The 23,451-nt window shown below is 44.4% G+C and overlaps 1 long non-coding RNA gene across 1 annotated transcript in view; it reads right to left on the minus strand.

Moving 5' to 3' along the window:
- Positions 1-1,892: 1,892 nt before the first annotated feature.
- Positions 1,893-23,451, minus strand: part of LOC144761562 (uncharacterized) — a 38,920-nt gene continuing 17,361 nt past the window's right edge. Inside the window, exons 2-3 of the long non-coding RNA XR_013595787.1 lie at positions 2,636-2,711; positions 1,893-2,003 (exon numbers count right to left, since the gene is read on the minus strand). This is a non-coding gene — a long non-coding RNA (uncharacterized LOC144761562). The remainder of the gene's footprint in view (positions 2,004-2,635; positions 2,712-23,451) is intronic.

Genomic DNA, 23,451 nt, shown 5'->3' on the forward strand with positions numbered 1-23,451 from the left:
GAAAAGTATAGAATTGCAGGATAAGGGGCCATATGTAGGTAGCTTAATACCGGTCGGTAACGGCTGAAAATTGGTAAATTTGCCGTTACCGACCGGTACTTAGATTTTTCTAATGTAGGTGGCTTGATTTAAGGATTCAGTAATTTACTGATTCGGTAATTTAAGGAATCTGTAAATTACTGAATCCTTAAAATACCGAATCAGTAAATTACCGAATCCTTAAATCCTATGTAGGAAGCACTCAAGTCAGTGCATTTTTTATTTAAGGATTCGTTATTTACCACCAACTACAAGTTGGTGGTAAATATCGAAACCTTTAAAAAGGCCCATAGGAATGAATGGGAATTACTGAATCGGTAAATACTGAATCGGTAATACCGAATATTACCGATTCGGTAAAATTTACCGAATTTTACCTACATGCTATTTACCAATTCTTAAATACTGAATCGGTAAAATTCAGTATTTAAGAATCGGTAAATAGAGATTACCTACATATGGCCCAATATTTCTTAGATGTTATTTGTTTTAAAGTATTTATTTATATGTATGTTTTCCATATTTTTCCATGTTAAAAAGATTTTCTCTAAAAATAACACGTTACAATAATATGCAGAATTTTCATATTTAGTTATGTTTATCGTATTTCAAGTAAGCATTGCCTTAAAATGTCAAACATGTTAATCTTAGAGTGTGACTCTTGTTTTCAGGATGGATTCTGGGGTACCAAACCGTTCCTGCCACAGGCTGAGAACAATGCACAGCTTACATTGCAATGGAAGGTCTGCCTTGGAGACAGAATGATATGTTTAATGACAAAAGTAGTGACAAAATCTATGAAAGACAGTTACTCTATCAAGGCAAACCTAAACATGAGCCAGTGTGTAGCTATTCTGGAACTCAGCATCTTGCAACATGCCTAGAAATATAACCAGCATGATGCTTTGCACCAAATGCCACCTCCATTAGACATGCTGTTTATCTCCAATCTGAATCTCTGGAAAGCTGACATCAGCGCATATCTGCCATTTTTATGCCTCTATCTTCATTGCCAATCCAATGAATTCTTGACAAAAATATTTCTGCATGGCACTAGACTAAAATCATACTCTTATGTCCTTGTTCGAACACTTTTGACTCTCATGCGTCCAGTTCACGTTTGTCATTTTAAGTGTTGTGCTTGTGAGGCATGTTTGTACTGACTGTAGCAATATATGCAGTGTTACACTCAGTATTTCCAGACCCAGTGCAAACCATAATTGACTGACTCCCTTCTTTCTTGATTGCACTGTCTTAAGTTGAGAAGAACACAGTGCATCCCAGACTGGTATAAAACAATCTCCCCAAACCAAAATGAGCTTCAGCCCCAGGAGCTGGTTTGTAGGAGTACCTAGGACATTGGCAGTGGCTGGAATTGGCCTGTGTACTAAGCTCAGTTCGAAGATCAGGAGTTATAAAAACGTGTGGTGCCAGCTCACACTGCCATCAGCCAGCTGGGATAGTTATCTGCCCCTAATTCCGATCAGGTCTCCAGAATACTGAGAACTTTAGCTGGGGAGCACTGAGTCAAAGGTTACTTGATATCCCCATAGATTATCCTACAGCAGTAAATTATTGTATGTTCTCACAACAGAATAACGGTTATGGTCTTAATTTCACCTGCACACCGTCGGTCCCAAATGTTTTAATTGTGCTCACTCTTTTGGATCAACCACAAAAAAACAAGTCTATACAATCAAATACACAAATTGAGGCGCACAACAATTGAGAAAGTCTAAGGCGATTTTTTTCAAAACTCACAAAGTTTATACATTATTTGTAATAGAACATATAACAGCAAAGAAATTCTATCAATTGTGTAATGAACAGATTTTTCCATTCAGATTGTTTTTCCATCATCTTTATTCATAAAGTGCTCAAATATTACGAAAAAACAAGATGACATGTCCAAGGTAAAAACAGCCTACACGTTTCGTCCCTATTCACATGGAATTTCTTCAAGGCTGTTGAACATAAAAACATACATACAGACAATACATTAGAAAAACAATCAAACAAAAACCACTTAACATAAACATAATTCAACCTGAAAGGAGTTGTTATTCCATTCCATAATTTGCATTCCATTGGTTAAATAATGGTCACTCCTTCAGATAATACATAAAAAGACTGACTGTCTATGTACAACAAACTATTTCATTTTTAATAAATCCAAACCTTATTTGCATTGCACAATTAACGTTAAAAAAATCCAAACTACCTATGCATATGAATTCTGATTGCACTAGAGCTCACATTTTCCCTACACCCCTTGCCATGGTACACAGGTGCATATGAAATTCTCCTATACCTTCAGCATTACCAAAAGTCATGATCCTCCTTTCATCCCTGTTCTTACGCTAGACATCTCCCTCAGCTTTAGATTCATTCTTATTTGCCCTGAATCATTGTTTTGCTGTCATTTGGTCCAATAATCACAAGGAGTAGTGACATCGTGGCATTATTTCATGTCTCACCATGAGTGATTCTATACATCACTACTTTGCTCTATAAGCTTGATCCTGGTAGTACCAAAATGTAAACTCGCATTTTTATAGTAGTACCTTCCTCAAGATTTGAACAGATAACAACTTACCGACGCTCAATATTGCGGAAAGTGTTATCTTCAAACACCAGATGTATATTCAACACTCTTTGTCTGCTGTTATATCCTGAGAGTGAAAACAAAGGAAGTATTCTCATATTCTGTTAAAAAATCCAGTCAAGCATAACTAAAGTCTTATACACACCAAATATCGCCACCATGAAAACACTTACCTCATATATTTCCTCTATAAATTCAATGCCTATTTAACCTGCCAGCAATGCAATACATTTAATTTGCAGTTTCCTGTTCCCTCTCGTGCGTTAAACAAAACACAACCATATTAGCTTCATATCGAGGAGAAGTGTGGCTCACCGATTAGAGCGGCAGACCCTGAGGCAGAGGTCTGGCCCGGGACCAGGGTTCAATTCCCGACGTGGCAGGGTCTTGGGCTCAATGTCCACTGACTCGATAATTCTCGCCTAGGTGCCTACTCTAATCATGGGTCCCACTCTGCAACTCTGGGCAATAGCTTGCTTAATCTCCACAACAGCCCCAAAAGCGCTAGGATGCCTGGCCTCACCTTGGAGGTGCCCGGTAAGGGGGTATCTCACAGGGAAAGCCAGGAAGGGTTCCACAGCGGTATACAGCGCCAAGATACCTTTCAGGTGGTAGTGCGCTTTACAAGTATACACACATTTACATATCTCTGATCTACATGTTGACATGAGCTTATTTTAACCAAAGATGAACAATTTGTAATTGCCCACCTCTCTTTATTCTCCAATAGTCAGGTAATTCAGATTTTTTTTAATATATAGAAGTCTTCTTTCATCAGGCCTCAATTCGATCGGCCCTTCCTGCGCATATCTGCGCCCAGAGAAGCATGTAGTGCCTCCTAAGGAAGAAAGCATGCAGAAGTCATGATTATCTACATGATAGCTCAAGTCCACTGTGCCCCAAGACAAAAACCACTTCTACAATATGTCCAATTTTCGAAAATCATAAACCATTTCCTTTACTTTGTGGCAGGTGGATTGCCTGTTTCCCGGTGAGAACTGTACTTGTATTTAGCTCAGGCTCGTCTTGTTTATTGCTAGAATTTAAAGCAAGCGTAGAATTGATGATTTACAGAAAAAGAACATATTTGTTTCTGATGAAGTGCCTACTGTGTGAAAAAAACACTGTAGTTGGTGGTAAGGGAATTGATATTTAATTTTTCTTTTACTTATATGGTTATTGGCTTGTCTGTTTCCTGGAGAGAATTGAATGTGTATTTGGCGTAGCCTTTATTGGCTCACTACTAAAATTTAGAGTAAGCGCAAAATTGATGGCGTACTCATAAGAACGTATTTGTTTCTGATGAAGTGCATACTGTGTGAGAAACACCCCAGGAGAGACCGAAGAACGTCTCACTAGTCTGAACATATTGCTATTATGTATATATTTTTATTTATATTTCTGGAATGGTTTCATGCAAATACGTATTTGGGCAAGGGGGTGAATCAGAACACGATTGCACTCGTTAATTTAAACAAGCATTGGCATAGCCAATAGGTCTCGTGTTTGGGATCTTATAAGTGTTTAGCCAGGCAACAGTTGATGCTGTTGTAGGAAGGATATTGTGCTGCATAACTAAATACTTATAAGGTCCCAACGGCGAGACCTATTGGCAATGCCAATGTTTGTTTCAAGCGCAGCCTTGCCACTTCTCAACATAACAGGTGCAAGTGTATCAGAATGGATGTCTTCAGTTTAACCTATCGTGTAAAGGTCAAAGGCTGTATTTCCCACGCTGGTACAAGTGTTACCGAACTTCCTTAGTAGAGCAGCAGGGCCACGGCTGATGGAAGGACAGAATCCGCTATGGTAGAATTTAACAAGAGATTTATTTTGTGGGTCTTAAACCAAATCGAATGTCCAAATTGGACAGTATGATTGGGGCTGTGGAAAGCTGGGTTACAGTGTTGTTTATTTATCATATGCAACAAACAACCATTGACAAAGCAAATAGTCCTCGTTCGTAGTATGTGTAATGTTAGTTGTTGCATTGTATATCTGGATGTAAAGACATAAGCAGCAAAATACCAGTCAGCAGCACACTATGCTAAGCACAGATTTTAGCGTAAATGTTTAAGCGTGCCCTCAATTGCATTGGCCATGCCCCTTAGTGAGACTCGCCCTTCCCCAGTTTTTTTTAGCCCTTTTAAAGCCCTGCTTCATCTTTTACAGAGAAGAGGCATTTATGACCACAAATGTATTTTACTGCCATGAAAAATTCACCAGAAGAGATTACCAGAAGGTACAGGTTTTATAGTTACTGTTGGAAACGTGTTTATTCTCGAGGGATGGCATGACCCTTTGCGACAAAATGCAGGAGGTAGTATGAGTGTGAGGAGAAGCAGGAATGCATGTTTTTATATCTGTTATGCCTTGGCGCTTGGTGCGGGGCCTGCACAAAAGGCCTGAATGTTCGCCCTCTTTAACGATTGTCATATCACCGCGATTGTTTTGCGCACTCAAAAAACATGAAATGCGCACCTGTGTTCAAGGTAAATAGACCTTTTGAAAAATTACAGTAACAGTATACATTCAAGTAGTTTAGATTACGCGATTCGAAAACATGTTTTAAGATGACTGACATGTTGGGGAGTTTCTTCTAGTCCATCCTCCATAACATCTAATGATTTTCCACCAATCATACTATAGGGAGGTATTTTTAAAGAGTACCGGAATACTCGTTCCGTTTGGACCGTGACACAGTTGACTGCTGACTTGTGCGAGGAACAGGTGAGAGACAGAAATAGTTTAGCTTTTCGCTGTGTTGTTGGAAATAGGGTTATGGGTGTTGACTCTGTTGAAAGCATTGCGCACTGTGCGAGCGTAGATGATCCTAATTGACGAAGGAGGGGTAGGGATACTCTAACATAAAGTGTGGGGCCTTTTCATATATTTGCAGTATCATGTGGATATTCGCTTGATTCTTTCAGTGGGATTCCATTATGATGCCGTCTACCTTAAGTAAAATGAGGGTTGTGGTGGTAGGTTCGGTGACTATATAATCCTGAACTCGTTCCTGGGAGCGGAAACAAATTGATGTTAAATGTTTGTGATTTTCGGAGATTGGACATATTGTAGAAGTGTTTTTTGTCTTGGGGCACACTGGACTTGAGCTATCATGTAGATAATCATGACTTCGGCATTCTTTCTTCCTAAGGAGGCACTATATGCTTCCCTGGGCACAGATATGCGCAGGAATGGCCGATCGAATTAAGCCCTGATGAAAGAGGACTTCTATATATCAAAACACTTTTCCTGAATTTCCTGACTATTGGAGCATAAAGAGAGGTGAACAATTACAAATTGTTCATCTTTGTTGAAAATAAGCTCATGTCAACATGTATGTGAGAGATATGAGACTAATATGGTTGTGTTTTGTTGACAGCGCGGGAGGGAACAGGACACCGCAAATTAAATTGATTTAGTTGCTGGAAGGGTAAATAGGCATTGAACTTATAGAGGTTCGGCAGTCATATAGCGCGGAGATACTCCCCTGGGAGTTTATTCTAGCGCTCTACAAACAAGCAAATAAATAAATAAATAAATAAATAAATAAATAGAGGGAATATATGAGGTAAGAGTTTTCATGGTGGCGATATATGGTGTATAAGAATATAGTTATGCTTGACTGGATTTTTTAACAGAATATGAGAATACTTTCTTTGGTTTCACTCTCAGGATATAACAGCTGACAAAGAGTGCTGAATATTCATCTAGTGTTTGAAGATAATATTTTCCGCAATATTGAGCTTCGGTAAGTTGTTATCTGTTCAAATCTTGACGAAGGTACTACTATAAAAATTCGAGTTTACATTTTGGTACTACCAGGATCAAGCTTAGAGAGCAAAGGTGTGATTTATACAATCACTCTTGGTGAGACATGAAATAATGCCATGATGTCAATACTCCACCTCCACTAACTTGACCACACCTCTACTTGCACCAACTCACCCACCACCAAATCACTGACCACCAAGACAATCAGACTCACTACAACACTCTTCACCAGCATTGCATAGGCGGAGTCGCAGGGCAAACACCCCAAACTAAATAAATATATGAAAATATTCAGTACTATTTCCCCAACTCACTCTTTGAAAACTACATATTTGTTCAATAACGTTTGTACCAATTTTGTAAATACCTGTGTGTAAATGTCATCTACGACCTTTTTTGTACTTTAACCTAAGTACACAGTAAAGTGTAATTTATGCTCTGTTCATTGTTGACATTCTAAGTATCATGGTTGAAAGATTTGGTAATTCAATTTTATCCATTACCTACATACTTTAACTTTTAATTTTCATGGCAGAAAAATAATTAATATGATTTTTCAATAAAATATGAAACAACATTTTTTAGAATCAATAATGTTTGGAACCTTATCTAAAGGTTAAAAAATTTCTTGGGATTGGGCAAAAGAAAAACATTCAAAGTCTTTTTTTCAGATGGAAATAGAAAAGGAGTGAGCAAATACGAAATAATGTTGGAAAATGTTAGGGACCAAGTCTATATACAAAGGGGAATAAATTAAACAATTATGTACAATAAAAGAATGTCCAAGATAAGCAATCCATAATTTATAGTCAAAGGTCCAAAAAATAGACAAATCTGCAACAGAAACCCAGTGTCCTAAATAATAATAAAACCATTTTCCCAATTAAGACGGGGTGGCGGAATCAGGTTCCTGGCTTGGGGGAGGAAGTTCCAGGACGGTGTAGAGACAAAATATCAAGTTTTTTTATCGACTAGACATAATATCGAGTCAAAAATATAGAATAGACATAATATCGACTAGACATAATATAGACTACCAAAATATTGACTAGAAAATTTTAATATCGAATAGAATGGACATAATATCAAATCAAAAATATAGAATGGACATAATATCGACTAGACATAATGTAGACAACAAAAATATCGAATTTTAGGTAAGTTCATATTAATTTTTAATTTTTGTGTAATATAATTCTGTAGCGGATTGTGGGTTTATAGGGGAATAGGGTGGGAAGTAATTTAATTATAATTAGTTTAATATGTTATTTTATTTATTGTTATTTATTTAGAATTAATTGTTAATTCATTATTAATTGGCAATTAATTATTAATTGGTAATTAATTAATATATAATTGTTAATTAATTTTAATTAATTGATAAATATTTAAATTTTAGTAATTTATTTTCGGTTGTGGGTTTATAGGGGAATAGGGTGGGAAGTAATTTAATTATAATTAATTAAATATGTTAATTAATTAATTGGTATTTATTTTGAATTAATTGGTAATTAATTTTTAATTGATAATTAAATAATTTTTCATTGATATTTAATTTTAATTAATTTTTAATTGACAATTATGTGAATAATATTTTATTTTCTGTAGCGGGTGGTGGGTTTATAGGGGAATAGGATGGGAAGTAATTTAATTATAATTAATTAAATATGTAAATTAATTAATTGGTATTTATTTTGAATAAATTGTCAATTAATTTTTAATTGGTAATTAATTTGTTAATTGATAGTTATTTTTTAATAATTGATTAATTGATAATTATGTGAATAATATTATTTTATTTTTAGTAGCGGGTTGTGGGTGTATAGGGGAATAGGGTGGGAAGTAATTTAATATAATTAATTAAACATGATAATTAATTAATTGGTATTTATTTTAAATAAATTGTTAATTACATTTGAATTGGTAATTAATTAATTCTTAATTGGTAATTACAATTTATTAATTGATTAATTGATAATTATGTGATTTATATTAATTTATTTTCACTAGAGTGGGGATATTAAAATGTACCCCTATGCTATCCAACGCTTTCCCTACTGTTGCACTCACTGGAGTGGGAATAGTAATTTTTACCCTTACGCTATCCAACGCTTTCCCTACTGTTGCATTCGCTGCAGTGGGAATAGTAATTTTTACCCCTACGCTATCCAATGCTTTCCCTACTGTTGCACTCTCTGGAGTGGGAATAGTAATTTTTATCCCTATGCTATCCAACGCTTTCCCTACTGTTGCACTCTCTGGAGTGGTAATAGTAATATTTACCCCTACGCTATCCAACGCTTTCCCTACTGTTGCACTTACTGGAGTGGGAATAGTAATTTTTACCCCTACGCTATCCAACGCCTTCCCTACTGTTGCACTCTCTGGAGTGGGAATAGTAATTTTTACCCCTACCCTATCCAACGCTTTCCCTACTGTTGCACTCGCTGGAGTTGGAATAGTAATTTTTACCCCTACGGTATCCAACGCTTTCCCTACTGTTGCACTCTTTGGAGTGGGAATAGTAATTTTTACCCCTACGCTATCGAACGCCTTCCCTACTGTTGCACTCGCTGGAGTGGGAATAGTAATTTTTACCCCTACGCTATCCAACGCTTTACCTACTGTTGCACTCTCTGGAGTGGGAATAGTAAATTTTACCCCAACGCTATCCAAAGCTTTCCCTACTGTTGGACTCTCTGGAGTGGGAATAGTAATTTTTACCCCTACGCTATCCAACTCTTTCCCTACTGTTGCACTCTCTGGAGTAGGAATAGTAATTTTTACCCATACGCTATCCAATGCTTTCCCTACTGTTGCACTCGCTGGAGTGGGAATAGTAAATTTAAACCTCTCGCTATCCTACGGAAAAAATATTGTATATGTTTTGTTAATAATATGTATATATATATATATATATATATATATATATATATATATATATATATTAAAATATTTTTTTTAAGTTACAATAATTATTTATTAATTTTACGTTTTGTTTTGTTGTAACTTTTTATTATAATAAAACATCAAAAAACAAACAAGGCAATATAACAATAGTGCAACCATTAGGCGTGTGCTCAAGGAGGACGGGAGATACACGATAACATAAGACAGAATTTATTGATTACAGGTAAGGGGGTCGGAGGTGAGAAGTGCATATCAACGATAAGTTACACCACATCATAGCAGGAATGCTGGGTCAGGGCGATTGGGGAGGACTAGAGATCTCAGTGAGTGGGGGCGTACATATATCTCCCCGGTACGAGTTCCATTGGTTCCAAATTTTCCCCCATTTTCTGGGTCTACCTCTCGCCACATACACCGTTTTCTCTCTAAACATGCACCAGTCCATATTCTCTTTCCAGGCAGACACTGTGGGGGGCCTCTGGGACTCCCATAATTGTGCAATATCTCATATTGGCAAGAGTCGCCCATCGAAGCTGTGACACATCATAATCATTCGGTCCCCATACATTCAATAGACATCGTCGGGCTTCTGGCATCATCACAATACCCGTTACATCATTCATCACATCATGTACACGGTTCCAAAAACGCACCACCTCAGGGCATTCCCAAATTATATGAAGAAAGGTGCCAAGGAGACCGCAACCACGCCTACATAAGCCATCCGCGGAATAGCCCATATGGATCAGGAGGGGGCCGGTGACATAGATTCGATGGAGGATCTTGAGTTGGACCAGGCGGAGGCAGGCCGGAATCGCAACCTCCCTGGGAGAGGAGACCGCAGATTGCCAGTCCTCCTCGTCTAATTCAATACCATCAGCAATCCAGGTGTCCCTAAGGCGGTCAAACAGGCTCGACCGGTCATTGATCATCTTTTTGTAAAACAAAGAAATGGTGCTATCCGGCACATGACCATCCAATATACGATCTTCGAGGGGGGAGGATTCCGGAACGTCACTACCCACAGGAAAAACTGAATTCAAGGCATGACATACTTGAACATAACGAAAGAATTCCCTATCACTCAGCTGATATTTCACTTGTAAGTCCGAAAAGGTCTTTACCCTGCCCTTAACCCAAAGATCACGCACTTTACTAATACCGATCGTATCCCATTTGTCAAACCCCTTCGTCTTCCACAGACAACCCAATTTTGCGGAGGCATAAAGCGGAGTTGCACGGGTTAATCTATCTCTCCAGCCCATAGCCGCAGTCGCGCTATGCCACACTCGCACGGCTATAGCGGTAGGACCGGAGAGTTGCAAACGGGAGGATCCCGAATAAAGCGCCCTGTTATAGTCACCACCCGGTAGCAGCCACCTATCCATTTCAAACGCTGGATTCAACGCCGGACCATACATCCCATGGTTGATGGCAGCAAGTTGGGAAGCCCAATAATACCGTCTAATATCCGGAAGTGCTATGCCGCCATCATACCAGGGAAGCGTTAACTTTGGAAGAGCGATGCGCGAATGTCCGCCCCATATCAATTGCCTCTGCAAGGATTCTACCTCTCGGAAGTACTTCGACGGAATCACATCAAAACTGTTCTGGAGTGCATATAGAAACCGCGGTAAGGACATCATTTTAAAAAGGGCCGCACGCCCCAGCGGAGACAATGGTAATTTGCGCCAGCTCACTACATCCGAACGCAAACGTTGGAGTGGGGGGAGCAGATTACGTTCATAGCGGACCGCAGGGTCCAATGAGATAAACACACCCAAGTATTTAAAAGCAGACTGCGACACCTGGATGGGACATCCCCGCGGCAGAAGGGGGACACCACCCGCGAGCACATAAATATGGGATTTTGACCAGTTGATAACAAGGCCCGAGTTCTTCCGGAAGGAGTTAAGCACGTCGAATAACACATTAAGCGATTTTTGGAGAGACGTGAGGTACAATAATATATCATCCGCGTACAATGAAATACGATCTTCAAAGTCCGGAGTCCAATATCGAGGGTTCCCACCGCAGCCAAGCAGCAAGTGGCTCCAATGCAAGAGCAAAGAGAAGCGGGGATAAAGGACAACCCTGCCGCGTGCCCCTCCCAAGAGCAAAGGGCACAGAGACCCGACCATTCACTACTACCTGCGCCAGTGGCGTCTCGTACAGGAGTTTCACCCAGTTAATAAAGCCAGCGCCAAAACCGAACTTGGCAAGTGTGGCCCAAAGATACGGCCATTCAATTGTGTCAAAGGCCATCGTGGCATCCAGGGACGCCAAGATGGCCGGTTCACTCAATGACGTTGCCCTCGCGAGAACACCATGCAAACTCCGCAAATTCAATGCTGTGTTACGATGTGGGATAAAGCCCGACTGGTCCGGATGAATCAGATCACTGATCACCGTAATCAGGCGGTTAGCGAGTAACTTGGCAAGAATCTTAGGCTCAGCATTCAGGAGCGAGATAGGTCTGTAAGATGCGCAACGATCCCGTGGCTTGCCTTCCTTGTGGATCACCACAATGGTCGCAAGACGCTGATCCTGAGGGAGGGAGCCAGTTTCTCGCGCAGCCAAAAACATATCTCGGAGATATGGCGCTAGCGTGTCAGGGTGTAGTTTATACAGTTCGATGGGAAGGCCATTGGGACCCAAAGCCTTTCCGGAGCGAATAGAGCGCACCGCAAGAGCCACCTCATCCACCGAGGGTGCGCCATCCAAACAGTCCCAGTCAGACTCTGACAAACAAGGCAATGCGATATCCATAAGTAACAACTGAGAATCCTCTTCGGGTCTGTCGGACACCGAGGTATAAACCTCTCGGAAATAATCAGCAAAACATTCAACAATGTCAACAGGGTCCGTCACACGCACACCATCCGATTTCTCAATCACAGGAATCACACGGCTCGCTCTCTCCTTTCTGTCTAACCAGGCAATCAATTTTCCTGCCTTGTCGCCCACATCATACAGTCGACCCTGCTGTTCCCTACTCATCATCTTGGCAGTATCAGTAACTAAATTCTTATATTCTAATTGCTTGAGACTGAGGATATGCAATGCGTCTCGAGTAACGTTTCGCTCCAATGCACTCTCTAACTCAGTAATTCCTGTCTCGAGACGTACAACTGTCTCGTTCCTACATTTCTTAGCACACCCAATCAAAGACAATACCTGTCCCCTGATAACAGTCTTGAATGCTTCCACAATGAAACAGGTGAGGACACAGATCCCACGTTTTCAGCAAAATACAAATCTAATGATTTAATCAATTCAGTACGGGTTTTGGGGTTAAGAAGATACCAGGGGTTAATCGGGGCCACCCTCCCGTCAGCGCCTGTGTTCAGGTTAAAATGAAACCAGAGAGGGGAGTGGTCCGATACACCCCGGGCTAGGTGCCTAATCTCCCCAATCGAAGAGGACTGAGCCGCCGGCACCAGGACATAATCTAATCTAGAAAGACTACCATGTGCGCCCGAGTGGAAAGTGAACTGCGTCTGCTCTGGATGCATAAGCCGCCAACAATCCACAAGCCCCAATGTTCCCACAAATTTACCCAACCAGGATTGCGCAGCTGTAAGGTCTCTGGGTGGATAGTGATCCGCTCTGCCAGAGACGACTGAGTTAAAATCACCACCTAGTATCAGAACACCCCCCTTCGTCTTCCACAGACAACCCAATTTTGCGGAGGCATAAAGCGGAGTTGCACGGGTTAATCTATCTCTCCAGCCCATAGCCGCAGTCGCGCTATGCCACACTCGCACGGCTATAGCGGTAGGACCGGAGAGTTGCAAACGGGAGGATCCCGAATAAAGCGCCCTGTTATAGTCACCACCCGGTAGCAGCCACCTATCCATTTCAAACGCTGGATTCAACGCCGGACCATACATCCCATGGTTGATGGCAGCAAGTTGGGAAGCCCAATAATACCGTCTAATATCCGGAAGTGCTATGCCGCCATCATACCAGGGAAGCGTTAACTTTGGAAGAGCGATGCGCGAATGTCCGCCCCATATCAATTGCCTCTGCAAGGATTCTACCTCTCGGAAGTACTTCGACGGAATCACATCAAAACTGTTCTGGAGTGCATACAGAAACCGCGGTAAGGACATCATTTTAAAAAGGGCCGCACGCCCCAGCGGAGACAATGGTAATTTGCGCCAGCTCACTACATCCGAACGCAAACTTTGGAGTGGGGGGAGCAGATTACGTTCATAGCGGACCGCAGGGTCCAATGAGATAAACACACCCAAGTATTTAAAACCAGACTGCGACACCTGGATGGGACATCCCCGCGGCAGAAGGGGGACACCACCCGCGAGCACATAAATATGGGATTTTGACCAGTTGATAACAAGGCCCGAGTTCTTCCGGAAGGAGTTAAGCACGTCGAATAACACATTAAGTGATTTTTGGAGAGACGTGAGGTACAATAATATATCATCCACGTACAATGAAATACGATCTTCAAAGTCCGGAGTCCAATATATACCCCTCATCGAGGGTTCCCACCGCAGCCAAGCAGCAAGTGGCTCCAACGCAAGAGCAAAGAGAAGCGGGGATAAAGGACAACCCTGCCGTGTGCCCCTCCCAAGAGCAAAGGGCACAGAGACCCGACCATTCACCACTACCTGCGCCAGTGGCGTCTCGTACAGGAGTTTCACCCAGCTAATAAAGCCAGCGCCAAAACCGAACTTGGCAAGTGTGGCCCTCTCCTTTCTGTCTAACCAGGCAATCAATTTTCCTGCCTTGTCGCCCACATCATACAGTCGACCCTGCTGTTCCCTACTCATCATCTTGGCCGTATCAGTAACTAAATTCTTATATTCTAATTGCTTGAGACTGAGGATATGCAATGCGTCTCGAGTAACGTTTCGCTCCAATGCACTCTCTAACTCAGTAATTTCTGTCTCGAGACGTACAACTGTCTCGTTCCTACATTTCTTAGCACACCCAATCAAAGACAATACCTGTCCCCTGATAACAGTCTTGAATGCTTCCACAATGAAACAGGTGAGGACACAGATCCCACGTTTTCAGCAAAATACAAATCTAATGATTTAATCAATTCAGTACGGGTTTTGGGGTTAAGAAGATACCAGCGGTTAATCGGGGCCACCCTTCCGTCAGCGCCTGTGTTCAGGTTAAAATGAAACCAGAGAGGGGAGTGGTCCGATAGACCCCGGGCTAGGTGCCTAATCTCCCCAATCGAAGAGGACTGAGCCGCCGGCACCAGGACATAATCTAATCTAGAAAGACTACCATGTGCGCCCGAGTGGAAAGTGAACTGCGTCTGCTCTGGATGCATAAGCCGCCAACAATCCACAAGCCCCAATGTTCCTACAAATTCACCCAACCAGGATTGCGCAGCTGTAAGGTCTCTGGGTGGATAGCGATCCGCTCTGCCAGAGACGACTGAGTTAAAATCACCACCTAGTATCAGAATACCCTCTGGGAGACCCAAAACCACCCGCCCCAAGTCTGCAAATGTTGTGGATTGTAAGCCAGGAGGAACGTACACCGATACTAATGAAACTGTTCTCCCCTCCCACCTACCTACAAGTGCAACATATCTACCCCTAGTGTCAAGGACTACGTCATCAACCTCGAGGGGGAGTGAGGTCTTAAGCAATATACCCACCCCTCTAGAACTAGAAGTAAATCCAGAATGAGCAAGAAGACGATAACCCCGCCTGTTAAGAGCGTGGCAAGTATTCCCAATCAAATGTGTCTCTTGTGGCAGTACAACATCGGGCGAGAGGCACCGGGAAAGAGCTGCATAACCACCGCCCTCTTTATCCGATCTCCCAACCCATTCACATTCCAGCACAGTAGCTTCAACCCCCTACCCCCATCCAAGCCCACGATGAACTCCCATCTCAGGACGAGCACCACACCAATGTCCGAAGTCATAACAGTTCATTGCCTTGAAGAAAAAGAAAAAGAAAACAACCCCCACACACTTCCCCCCTCCCCCAGTAATACCCAACACAACTCCCCCCCACCCTGCACCCCTGCACAGACTCAAAAGCCACCCCAATTTGCAGTGCGCCTGTCGCCCTATAAAAAAATACACAACTAATCTACACAAAGAAACCCCAGAGGAGGAAAGGGTCCCTCTGTCCCCGCTGCCCCCAAAGATACACTTAGAACGATCAAAGAAGTCAGTGAGCTGCAGCTGTCCATGGTGGATAGTGTTCAGGACTTAGGCACCATTGTCATTTTAAGTTTATTTAAGTATTTTAAGTATGTTTAAATTAGTACTTTAAAATTACTTTTAAGATATTTTAAAAACTCGATATTTTGACTGTCTATATTTTTCCTATCGATATTTTGAGTCGATATTTTTGTACTTACCTGTTTGTAGATAGGAAGTCGATATTCTGGCATTCTATATTTTTACCTCGATATTTTGGTAAGTCAATATTTTGACTGTCGATATTATGTCAGTGATCCGTTCCAGGACATCCTTTGACTCACTTTTCACCACAACAATGCTTGTGTCCTCCTCTGATGAGGACCAGACCCCCATGGAAAATTCTCTACATAGGAATAAAGCGGGGGGGACAATCAAGATTATGTGGGAGATGGTACAGCAGTAGGTGGTCACCTATTGTCATGAAAAGGTTTGAGCAGGCAATCGCATGGCTGAAATCCAAGATATCACCACAGGATATTGATTGAGTTAAGATAGATCGAACCATTCAGGGACCGAAGGAATCTGTACATGAATATTACGAGAGGCTCTTACAAGCCTTTTAGCAGTACAGTGAGCTAGATACCTTAGACCCCAAAGATATGGGACAGTTTGTTTCCAGGTTCGTCTTCGGTCGGAGTCCAGAAATTAGCTTCATAATTCAGCAGCATTTGATCTGCTGGCGGAACAAGTCAGTGACGAAATACTGCGATATGCCAGATACTGCATTGCTGAGGTGGACTTGAAACACAGGAAGCTTAAAGAAAAGCAAATGCTAGTCCAAATGCAAACCCCTGATAGGGAGCTCCAGACATAGCCAAGTGGAGGGATATTAGGAAGAAGACAGGGAAACAATCAGGGAGGAACTCAGACTGCTCAAGGCCAGGGAAAGGGAAAGCCTGTAGACCCCAAGACAGGGATGGATGTGGCGACGCTGAAAAAGACTAATGCGTGTCATCTTTGTCACAAAATCATGCATTCGAAACGCAAGTGTAGGTTGAATCCAGCCAATCAGGTCCAACAGGAGTAGGAGACGGTGCAGGTACCTGAGGTTTTGAATACTGTGAGAATACCAAGGCCTATGCAAGGGGGGCATTGGCACCGCAGGTGGAAGTTCCACAACCTCTGAGAATTCCACATGGAGTTAGAACGTTCCAGCAAATGCTCCTTTTTGAGGATTTCGATGAGTACAGCTCAGACCTGTTACACTGACGGTGCCTGAGAGGGGAGGAAGACTGCACTCTTGGGGCAGTCTTTGAGGTAGACCAGAGGGGACCATTTGTGGAGGCGGATGTTGGCGGTTAACCTACCACTTTTTTGGTTGATACTGGTGCTACCCGTTCTACTGTGAGATCTGCAGTAGTTTCCAACCTACCCCTCTAGGGGCAATCAATCCAAGTCGTAAGAGTAGCAAATAGGAAAATTACTAACTCATTGACCAAGCCAATTCCTGTGAGAATAGGGACTTTCCGAGATCGACACCAGTTCGTGGTGTGAGACTCAAGTCCAGTCTGCCTGTTAGAACAAGATCTCTTATGTAAGCTCAATTGCACCATATATTGCATCCCCTGGGGAGTGGAATTGCAGAACAACGATGATGATGCCACTTTTAAGGTTGCAAATCAGCATTTGTTCATAGAGATGTATCCTGTGTTGACTGTGGGAGTGCTTCCACTTGACTTGACAGACTCTGTCTCATTGGATGTGTGGGATTTTACAGGAGAAGAGATTGGACTGATCAAGGGTGTTGAGCCAGTTAAGATCCAGATTAAGCCAAACGTTGAGTTCCAGAGAACACCCCAGTACAATTTGTGACCAGAGACGATCGCAGGGATCAAACCTGTAATCGATTCCATGATTAAGCAGGGAATCCTGAAGGAGATAATGGGCAGTCCATGTAACTCACCCATTATGGGATTACAGAAACCGAGTGGGAAATTCAGAATTGTGCAAGACCTGTGAAAGGTCAACACGATTGCGGTCCCATGTTGTCCAGTGATATCGAATCCATCAGTGATACTATTCCAGATTCCATGCAAAGCAGAGTAGTTTATGGTGATTGATCTGTGCCAAGCATTCTTTTCGATACCCCTCCATGAAGAGAGCAACATTTTATTTGCTTTCCAGCTTCAAGACCGTGTGTTGAGGAGGAGCTTCGCGGGCATCCAAGATGGTCGCGTGAGCACAGAGCTCCCCGGACCCGCGCCGCCCTTCACGGATTTCCTGACTACATCCTGATTTCGAGGACGGGCTTTTGTTCGTACATCCTTGCTGATATTCGTACCTTTTGAAAAATCGAATTTGGACGCTGGGGTCCACTTTTGCATCGTCTCTACTTTTTGTGGCCTACCCCGAGGCGGACCGGGGGCTCGGTTGCTTGGCAGGCCGTGGAGTAGTGGATCAACAACGGCTGAGGGGGGTCCCCTCTGGTCGACCCCTCCTGACGTTCGGTTTCGTTTTCTGCTCCCGGCTCTGATTGGCAGAGGTGTAGCCCTGATCCACCTTCGGCTGGCCTGTTGTCACTTTGCTGTTTGGTGCTGGCCCGACTGACTGCCCACAACCTGACCTTTTTTTTGTGCCTACAACCATCTGATCTGGTCTTGTTGACTGTCTGGACACTCCACGACCGGCCATTTTCACCAGGTCGCGGGTTTCCAATATGGCCACCAGACCGCCTCTTGAGAAGCGCAAGACCAAGGCACCTCTCCGTGGCGGCCAAACCCAGACGAACATTATGGATCACTACTCGCAGGTCAAGGGGTCTCCTGACGCTGCGGGCCGTGCTTCGGATAATCCTAAAACTGTCCTTTCAGCGTCTTCGGAACCATCCTTACAGGACGTCATGGGTGCCATTGCCAACATGCAGGCCTCTATGGGACATCAGTACGAGGCCCTAGCCTCTAAGATCGGCACGGTGGCCGTTGACATTACGCTGATTAGAGCGGATCTTGCGAAGACCAATGAGAGGGTCGAGTCATTGGGCTTGAAGACTTCTAGTCTTACTGCGGATGTCACAGAAGCCCGGACTGAGATCGGCAATCTGCGTTCCTCACATGACCTGATGGCTCGTCGTCTCGAGGACTACGAAAACAGGGCCCGTCGCAACAACGTGCGCCTTATTGGTGTCCCGGAGAATCCAGAGATCCTGGGGGTTGACCTCTTGGTGGAGGACTTGATTACCAACTATCTTTCTCCCGCTGGACTCAGCAAGTTCTTTGCGGTTGAGCGCGCTCATCGTGTCCCTGGCGGGAAGGCTAAGCCGGGTGCTCCCCAGAGGCCCATTATTGCCAGGTTGTTCCACTTTAGAGACCGGGATGCTGTTCTGCAGGCCTCACGGGACAAGGGCCCAGTGAATTTTGAAAATGCCTCCGTTTCTTTTTATCCTGACTTTTCAAACGATTGCGGGACTTGGGTCTCAAGTACGCCATGTTGTTCCCTACCAGGCTTTGGATTGAATATCGGGAACGTGTATTCTTTTTTGATCGCCCCGAAAATGTCAGTGACCGGCTCGACTCTCTGCCTATAAGAGATGAACATACTGGGCACCCCGAAGGCGCCGACGGGGGTGTGGCGGAATGAGGATTTTACCTGTGGATCCTGGCATCTGAACTTTTCTGCTGTTTCAGATGAGTTCGGACTTGGGTCTTCTGTTAGGCCTAGATCAGCCTGGGGGTCGCGGGGGTGAATGGGGACTCTTCCTCCTCCTGGGTTCTTTGCGTAGCTTAGTTTAGTAATGGGGCGACAGGCACACTGCAAGTTGGGGTGGCTTATTAGTCGTACGCAGGGGTGCAGGGTGGGGGAGTAACACGTTCAATTTGGGGGGTGGTGGGGGTGTGTGTGTGTGTTTCTGTTTACTCACGAGGCATCGTATTGTTCTCCTCATCTGCACCGATCATGGGGTTCTATGTGGGTCCTGCTCTGCCTACTTTTCGGGGATGGGGGGTGGCGAGTTGAGACTGTTATCCTGGAATGTCAATGGGTTAGGGGACAGAATTAAGTGGAGTATTGTTTTGCGATTCCTTCGGCATCATTCTCCTGATATTGTCCTCCTGCAGGAGACGCATTTAATAGGCAATGCATGTCAGGCAATGAATAGGCGCGGTTATCGGTTGGTGGCCCATGCGGGGTTTACTTCTGGGTCCAGGGGGGCTGGTATTCTCATTCGGTTCTCTCTCCCTTTTGCAGTTGACGAGGTGAAACTCGACGACAGGAGGCGCTTTGCGGTGCTCACTGGTAGGTGGGAGGGGAAGACGTTATCCATACTTTCAGTTTATGTCCCCCCGGGTCTGCAGGCTTTAACCTACTCTGATCTGTGTAGAGTCCTTTTGGACCTTCCTGAGGGCCTTCTTATTTTGGGTGGGGACTTGAATTTGGTTGTTTCTGGCTCCTCTGATCGTCACCCTCCCAGAGATCTACCCAGGGCACAAATGTGGTTGAGTGATTTGCTAGAGACCTTTGGGCTTGTGGACGCCTGGAGACTACTACACCCTACACAGTTGCAGTACACCTTCCACTCTGGGGCACACGGTAGCCTTTCTAGATTGGACTATTTCTTAATGCCAGCGGTCCAATCCTCCTCCATCAGAGAAATCCGTCAGCTCCCTCGGGGTATTTCCGATCACTCTCCCTTATGGCTCCGGTATGAGGTCGGGGCAGGCGATGAGGGAAGAGTTGCTCCTATTAATCCATGGTACTTTCGCAACCCCAAGACCCGTTCGGAACTTGTAAAAGCTATTAGGCATTATTTCGACGAAAATGTGGGGTCTGTTTCTTCTGCTGTTTCGCTATGGGAAGAAAACTGTTATACGTGATCAGTCCCTGTCCTTGATTGTCGCTGTTAAGAAGGCTGCCAATGCGGAGGTTGTGCGATTGGAATCTGAGATAGCCGCTCTGGAGGACGATCTTCGGTTGGGCGTCTCCAGTATGAAGTTGCACTCCCTTGCTTTGAAACAAGCTGACTACAAGGCTCTGGTAACTGATGCTGCGAAAGTGATGTATAGGGAGCAGCAGGGACGACTGTATGATGTGGGAGACAAAGCGGGTAAATTGCTTGCGTGGTTGGACAAGAAAGAGAGGGTTAATCGTGTGGTCCCTGTGATTGAGCGGCTTGATGGAGAGTGTGTCACTGATCCAGCTGGGATCGTACAGTGTTTTGCGGACCACTTTGAGACTGTATACACCTATGTTTGTGATATGGATGAAGAGGACTCCCGATTGTTGTTGCGGGACATTGCTTTGCCTCGCCTTTCTGACGCTGACAGAGACCTCATGGATGCTCCCCTTACAGTGGATGAAGTTGCGGTGGCTATTCGTTCCCTCCGTTCGGGTAAGGCGATGGGCCCCAATAGTTTGCCCATTGAATTGTACAAGCTGCGACCTGATAAAATGGCGCCCTACTTAAGGGACATGTTCCTCGAGGCTCTGGAGTCTGGCTCCCTCCCCTTGGACCAACGACTCGCTACTATCGTAGTCATTCCTAAGGAGGGTAAGCCACGGGATCGTTGTACTTCGTACAGACCCATTTCTTTACTCAATGCCGAACCCAAAATTTTGGCTAAACTATTAGCGAATCGCTTAGTAACTGTGATCGGGGACTTGATCCATCCAGATCAATCCGGTTTTATCCCACACCGCAACACTGCTTTGAATCTGCGTAGACTCCACGGAGTTCTCGCGAGAGCCGGGACGCTTACTGAACCGGCCATTTTGGCTTCTCTTGACGCTACCATGGCCTTCGACACTATCGAGTGGCCCTACCTTTGGGCGGCCCTCTCGAAATTCGGGTTTGGGCCGGGCTTCATAGCCTGGGTGAAACTTCTTTATGAGAGTCCCCTGGCCCAGGTAGTTGTTAATCGAAGAGTGTCTTGCGTTTTTACGCTTGGCCGGGGTACCCGGCAGGGCTGTCCACTGTCCCCCTTGCTTTTTGCTCTCGCTCTTGAACCTTTGGCGGAGTGGCTCCGTTGGGAACCTTCTATGCGGGGCATCCGATGGTCTCCTGATTTCGAGGATCGAGTCTCGCTATACGCGGACGACATCCTCCTATATCTCACTTCCCGTAAAAAGGCCCTGAATGTACTTTTTGATGTTCTGACGTCTTTCGGAAAGAACTCCGGTCTTGTTATTAATTGGGCTAAATCCTGCGTCTACGTTTTGGCGGGAGATCTCCCTCCACTGCCGCGTAGATTTCCGATTCACGTATCGGAGACCGGTTTTAAGTACTTGGGGATTTATGTTTCCTTGGACCCCTCTAGGCGCTACGAGCTCAATTTATTACCCCCCCCCCTTCAGCGGCTCATGCTCGATGTGGCTCGCTGGCGTAGGTTACCGTTGTTGCCCCTCGGTAGAGCGGCACTTTTCACATGATGTCTCTGCCTCGATTTTTGTACGCGCTTCAGAATTCCTATGACCAGATTGCCTCGGGTTATTTTCCTGCAGTGGAGAGCCTACAGAGACAACTGGTCTGGGACGGGTGTGCCCGTATTGCTCTTTCTAAACTCACGCTTCCGTGGTATGATGGCAGTATATCCCTCCCGGACATCAGACGTTATTACTGGGCATCCCAGTTAAGTGCGAATAATCATGCGACCTACGCACCGGGCCCTGCCCCGGCGTTCTCCATGGACAGATTTATTCTGCCAGGGGGGACCTTCAGCAGAGCGTTGTACTCTGGAGGACTCCGTGGAACAGTGACCGGTCCCACTAAGATTGCAGTGAGAGTGTGGCGTGATGTGAATGCGGCCTTGGGTTGGTGTGGCAGGTTCACTTTGTATGATTCGGAATGTTTGGGCCATTTGTGGAAAACGAAAGGCTTTGATAAATGGGATATGATTGGTATCAGCAAAGTGGGCGATCTGTGGTCGAAGGGTACTGTCAAGTCCTTTGCCGTGCTGCAAGTGGAGTATGAGCTTGGTGACAATGAATTCTTTAGGTATGCCCAGATCCGTCATGCTCTATTGTCTGTGTTTGCTGCGGGTGATGATATTCCTGAGTCTTCCCCTCTGGAGGACCGCATTTTGGATGGTCATGTGCCCGACAGCACAATCTCATTGATTTATAAAAAACTCATCAATAACAGAGCTGACTTGCTGGTTCGCCTCAGGGCCGCGTGGTGTGCGGACGGACTGGAATTGGATGATGAGGACCGTCAGTCGGCTTTGTCCTCGCCCAGGGAGGTCGCCATTCCTGCTCGTTTGAGGTTCGTCCAGCTTAAGATACTTCACCGAGTGTATGTCACTGGGCCTTGTCTGGTTCGAATGGGCTTTTCCTTGGATGGGTTATGTAAGCGTGGCTGTGGGATGTCTGGTACCTTTCTCCACATATTGTGGGAATGCCCGGAGGTGGTTAAGTTCTGGTCCCGAGTACATGATGTCATGGAGAGTGTCACGGGTGTGTCCCTGCTGCCCGAGGCCAGGCGTTGTTTGTTGAATGTTTGGGAGCCTAATGACTACGGCTCAGCACAGATTGTATGGGCGACCCTTGGAAATATGGTCGCGAAAAGGGACATTGCCCAGCTCTGGGGTTCACATAGACCGCCCACCTTATCCAAGTGGAAAGAAAACATGGACTGGTGCATGTTCCGAGAGAAGACCGTGTACCTTTCCCGGGGACGGCCAAAGAAATGGGTTAGAATCTGGTCCCAATGGAACGCCTATCGTGGTAATATATGTACTCCCCCGCAGGATGTAACCATTGATGTGTCTTCGTCCCCCTAATTGACATTCACTCTTCATCTATTGTCAATGATTCCGCTTGTTTCCTTGTCCGCCCCTATCCCCGTACTAGCCGATTGAAATGTATCCATCTATCCTTTGAGCTCTGCCCGCACGGACCCATGATAATGCACTATTATGTTTTTGCCTTGTGAGGTTTGGTTTGTTTTCATGTATGTTTGTTTAATTTCAATAAAAACTTTAAAATAAAA

This window comes from Lissotriton helveticus, chromosome 6 (genome assembly GCF_964261635.1).
Source record: "Lissotriton helveticus chromosome 6, aLisHel1.1, whole genome shotgun sequence".
Taxonomy (NCBI): Eukaryota; Metazoa; Chordata; class Amphibia; order Caudata; family Salamandridae; genus Lissotriton; species Lissotriton helveticus.